Source organism: Mus caroli, unplaced genomic scaffold (genome assembly GCF_978045245.1).
Source record: "Mus caroli unplaced genomic scaffold, Mus_caroli_1 scaffold_9, whole genome shotgun sequence".
In the NCBI taxonomy this organism is placed as follows: domain Eukaryota; kingdom Metazoa; phylum Chordata; class Mammalia; order Rodentia; family Muridae; genus Mus; species Mus caroli.
Genome location: NW_028227264.1, coordinates 37,467,073 through 37,472,787, shown reverse-complemented (window position 1 = coordinate 37,472,787; position 5,715 = coordinate 37,467,073). Strand labels below are relative to the sequence as shown.

The 5,715-nt window shown below is 43.4% G+C and overlaps 1 pseudogene; it reads right to left on the bottom strand.

Annotated features, from left to right (window-relative positions):
• Window positions 1-3,812: 3,812 nt before the first annotated feature.
• Window positions 3,813-4,688, bottom strand: LOC147002621 (nucleophosmin pseudogene; annotated as a pseudogene).
• Between the last annotated feature and the right edge of the window lie 1,027 nt (window positions 4,689-5,715).

Genomic DNA, 5,715 nt, shown 5'->3' with positions numbered 1-5,715 from the left:
GCACGGAGGCCAAGGACAGCAGGTTCTCACTCTTGGGCACCACAGATACCACTGAATGCCTTGGAAGAGCCGAGAATGGAGTAGGGGGCCCGTGGGGCTGGCTCTGGCCCTAACACGAAGGGAAAAGGGCAGGGAGAGAGCTCCAGCTGGGAGGAGAGTCCTTGGGCTTGCTTGGTCGACTGCTTGGGTTGGTGGAGACTGTGTCTGGGAGTGCTAAGGCCTCCCGTGGGAGATTAGATGCATGGCTCTTTAGAGGAAGACCTGTTCCATTGCTCCAGTATGGCGGGTCCTGATGAGAAGAGACAATTCAGGGTTTTAAGGCACTTATTGTAGAAAGGCAGAGAAAGGGAGAGAGTAGAGAAGTAGAGGCCGACCATGGCCACATGGAGAGAGAGGAGAAGGGAATTTAGAGAGGGGGAGCAAGAGGGAGAGAGAGAGGGAGGAGGACAGGGGGAGAGGGGGAGAAGGGGAGAGGGGAGGGGGGGAGAGGGGGAGAGAGGGAGAGGGAGAAAGGGAAGCAAACCAGAAGCAGGAGTAAGAGAGGGAGTAGGGGGCAAGCAGCCCCTTTTATAGTGGGCCAGGCCTACCTGGCCGTTGCCAGGTAACCGTGGGGAGAAGCATACCTGACTGTTGCCAGGTAACTGCGGGGGTGGAGTCCAGACAGAATACCAATAGCTTGTCTTATGTGACCAATGGCCACAGAATTATGGAGCTGGGGCCTCGTGTCAGGAGTCTAGTGTCTGGGAGCATGGCAAATGGGCCTCCCATCCCTTGCCTAGTTATCTGCTGGATCTTAGAGGTTTAAATCTAGCTCAACCAGAAAACATGCTACCTTTCACAGTCCCACAGTGGACAATCTGAAGTAATCCCATTTCCCACACAAAACAAAAACACAATCACATAACAGAACACATACTTGGGTTGTTTTGTTTTTTGTTTTTTTTTTTTCCAGACAGGGTTTCTCTGTGTAGCCCTGGCTGTCCTGGAACTCACTCTGTAGACCAGGCTGGCCTGGAACTCAGAAATCCACCTGCCTCCCAAATGCTGGGATTAAAGGCATGCGCCACCACGCCCAGCTCATAATTGGGTTTTTAAGAAACCAAAAATTCTTACTAGGCTTCCCTCTTGGGATGGTAATGTATATCTCGTGGTACTGTATATTGGAAGTATGTGATCTGCTTTCTGATTTTCGATTTTACAAGGGGTTATCATTAAACTATTGCCATGAGTCTTTGAACTGTGGACTTTTTTTTTTAAAGATTTATTTATTGATTATATGTAAGTACAGACACTCCAGAAGTGGGAGTCAGATCTCTTTACAGATGGTTGTGAGCCACCATGTGGTTGCTGGGATTTGAACTCTGGACCTTCGGAAGAGCAGTCGGGTGCTCTTACCCACTGAGCCATCTCACCAGCCCAGAACTGTGGACTTTTAAAGGATTGGAACTGTTGTGGACAGTGGGGACTTTTGAAGTTGAACATTGACAAGACAGCTGGAGAAATTGAAATTATATTTTGCTTGTCCCTTCTCTTCTTTTTTCAGCACTGGGGAATTAAATCCAGATTTCAGGCACACAAAGCAAGTTTCCTACCATTGTTTCTCTCTTTACATGCTTAGTTAGGGTTTCCATCGCTGTGAAAAGACACCATGTCTAAGGCAAGTCTTATAAAGGACAACGTTTAGTTGGGGCTGACTTACAGTTTCATAGATTCAGTCCATTATCATCAGGAAGAAAGCATGGCAGAGTCCAGGCAGACATGCTGCTGGAAAAGGAGCTGAGAGCTCTACATCTTGATTTTAAGGCAGCCAGGAGGAGGTCTGGACCACACTGGCCAGACTTGAGCATATATTTGAGACCTAAAAGCCCCGTCTCCACAGTAACACACTTCCTCTAACAAGGCAACACATCCTCCAATAAAGCCACACCCTCTAATAGTGCCACTTCTCATGGGCCAAGCATCTTCAAGCCACCACACATGCTAGTCCAGCTGTGCGATAAAAAGCAGCTTCCATTGGTGTTCTCAGTGAACTGCCTTGATCAAAAACAAATGTCTCTATGTTTATAAAGCCTATTTTAAAGCAAGGAACAACCCTTTCTCATATACTCACTCTTTTCTGTGATTCTTTCTGAATTTACAAGTAAAATATTTCAATATTTCTTTCTTTCTCTTTCTTTCTCTCTCTCTCTCTTTCTTTCCTTTTCTTTCTTTCTTTCTTTTTTTTTTTTTTATGGTTTTGGTTTTTCAAAGCAGGGTTTCTCTGTGTAGTCCTGGCTGTCCTGGAACTCACTCTGTAGACCAGGCTGGCCTCGAACTCAGAAATCCACCTGTCTCTGCCTCCCAAGTGCTGGGATCAAAGGCGTGCGCCACCACTGCCTGGCATGTTTCATTTTCTTAATGAATTATTCTTTTAAGTAAATGTTATTTAAAGTATGTTTTAAAATATTTTTACGTGTGTGTGTGTGTGTGTGTGTGTGTGTGTGTGTGTGTGTGTGTGCATGTTCCCTCATCACTATGTGAGCCACATGTTTGTCAGTCACCTGGAACTGGAGTTACAAGCATTGCAAGTAGCCCAATGTGGGTACTGGGAATTGAACTCATGGTCCTCTGCAAGAACAGCTAGTATTCTTCACTGCTGAGTCATCGCTTCATCCCCTTTAATAGAGACTTTTAAAGGCAATTTAAGATGTAGGGCAACGAATCAGTCTGCTATCTAGACACTGGGCTTTTCCCGGGGTTTGGGTCTAGTTCTTTCTAGGCTGCAGGCCCCTTCCTCATACAGATGTGGTGGCTATGTACCCACCTTCAGCTTCCAAGGAAAAGAGTGATTAACCATGTGATCTCACTGAGTCTCATTCAGCTGCCTATAAAATGAGACAGGGAGACATCACTGTTGCACAGGACTTTTATGGAGATTAAACGGCAGTGCACATGTGTATACTTGTCACCTTGCAAGCACTCAGTTTGTGATAGCTGGTGCTAGAACTCCAGTCTTGATTGAAAATTGTCCTGGTGACCTCTGTAAGTGTCACCCTTTTGAAAAGGTAAGTGCATTAACCCTTTCCTCATGCAACCTAAGCAAGAGGCTTGTGGAATCTTCTAGCAAACTCCACACAAGCTGTTGCTAATTCAGTATGCCTCCTGCCATTAGCTTTGAAATAATGCCTCACAATTTCTCAAACCTGGAATTAAAATCAGAGAATGCAGTCATTGCCCTGAGTTATATGAGGCATAAATAAACTTCTCTGGGAGAGTTGGAAACTTTCCTAGTTTGAAGATAATTAGCTCTATATCTCTAGAGTCAGTATATAAACACGCAGTGGCTGCCACCAACTCAGAACCTCATAGAATTTGGAAGCCGGCTGGGTAACAACTACCTAAGAGCCAAGGAATCCCTTCTTCTTCTTCTTCTTCTTCTTCTTCTTCTTCTTCTTCTTCTTCTTCTTCTTCTTCTTCTTCTTCTTCTTCTTCTTCTTCTTCTTCTTCTTCTTCTTCTTCTCCTTCTTCTTCTTCTTCTTCTTCCTTCTTCTTCTTCTTCTTCTTCTTCTTCTTCTTCTTCTTCTTCTTCTTCTTCTTCTTCTTCTTCTTCTTCTTCTTCTTCTTCTTCTTCTTCTTCTCCTCCTCTCTTCTTCTTCTTCTTCTTCTTCTTCTTCTTCTTCTTCTTCTTCTTCTTCTTCTTCTTCTTCTTCTTGTTTTTTTTTTTTTTGATTCATTTAAAAATTTATTGAGATCAGCTAAGGATACAAAGGTTAAAACATGGTCAAAGAAATGAGGCATATGCACAAGTGGTAGAGAAGTAAAGTTTTCTGCATCACAAGAGTAAAAGAAAAATGCTTTAGGAAAAACAAGATTGCTTCCAGCCTGCAAGGGGGAATGGATGGCCAATCAGGAAAGGGGATTGAGATGTCTGGATTGTTGATGGTACTATATTTGTTTCTCCTTTTCCTCTTTCCCCATCTTTGGGCTTAATTTACCAGTAGTGCCCAGGAATGTTCAATGTGCTTTTTCTATACTTGCTTGCATTTGTGCCTTACTGTCTTCTACAGAACTAGGTCCTTTTGGTGTTTTAGGAGTCTTTTCTTGTTTTTTTGAAGGACTCTTGACCCTTTGATCTTGGTGTTGACGGTTTTAAAGTCTTTTCCATTTTGGTTTGATTTTTGTGCATTTTTGGCTGGGGTATCTCGTACAGATTTCTTTACTGGAACCTTTTCTTCAGTTTCCTCTTCATCAAAATCATCATCTTCTTCTTCATCATCATCCTCATCATCGTCCTCATCATCTTCATCAAGTTTTACTTTTTTCTGTGGAACCTTGTTACCACCTCCAGGAGCAGATCGCTTTCCAGACATGCCTAAGAGTTTTACGTCCTCCTCATCTTCATCTTCAGACTCTGCATCTTCCTCTACAGCTACTAGATGCTGTCCACTAATGTGCACAGGCCCTGAACCACACTTCAACCGTAAGACCACAGGAGGTGTAATTTCGAAGCCCCCGAGGGAAACTGTTGGCTGTACAGACATTTTCAAAGTTGCCAGTGTGACTTTAATTGGACTGCCTTCATAGTTCATTGCTTCTGCCTCAACGATGTGTAACTCATCTTTTGCCCCTGCTCCTAAACTGACCATTCTTAATGACAACTGGTGCTCATTTTCATCATTATCCACTTTAAAGTGATAGTCTTTGTCAGCCGTTAATTCTTTGGGAAAAAGAATCAAGGAGGAAAAAAAAAAAAAAAAAACACCTTACCTCCATCCCTCTCTTTCTGGTTCCTAGAATTCAACAATTTCAGCCACAGCTGGTCTTGTAAGTTGGGGCAGGAGAACGAATTCTTCGTTCCCAGTAGAATCCTTCTGGACAATACACCTTGAAAAGCCTTCAGAAGTTCAGCAAAATGGCTTAGTGTCAGCATGGTGCTATGGAACTTTAACGTGAGTGACTCTATTTTTACTTTTCGACTGATCTGTTAACATTCAGTACAATGAACTCTATAATCTTTATTTAACAGCATTTAGGTCATTTCCATGTCTTGTCTGTTGTGAGCAACATGTGTGATGGTTTGTATATGCTTGGCCCAGAGAGTGGCACTATTAGAAATTATGGCCCTGTTAGAGTAGGTGTGTCACTGTGGGTGTGGGCTTTAAGACCCTCATCCTAGCTGCCTGGAAGCCAGTAGTGCCTGCAGATGAGGATGTAGAACTCTCAGCTCTTCTTGCACAATGTCTGTCTGGATGCTGCCATGTTCCCACCTTGATGATAATGGACTGCACCTCTGAGCCTGTAAACCAGCCCCAATTAAATGTTGTCCTTTTAAGAGTTGCCTTGGTCATGGTGTCTGTTCACAGCAGTAAAACCTAACTAAGACAACATGTCAATGTACATGGAAATGATATCTCTTTGTGATCTTTGGATATATAGGTAGAATTAGTGGATCAACTAGTACTTCCCTCTTTTTTTTTTTTTTTTTTTTTTTTTGGTTTTTCAAGACAGAGTTTATCTGTGTAGCCTTGGCTGTCCTGGAACTCACTCTGTAGACCAGGCTGACCTCGAACTCAGAAATTCACCTGCCTCTGCCTCCCAAGTGCTGGGATTAAAGGTGTGCACCACCACGCCCAGCTGTACTTCCCTTTTTAATTGTTTGAGGGCCCTCCATATTGGACATCTTTTATCTGTATTCATCCCTGGCTGCTCCAGACTTTCATTACTTACCACCCAAGT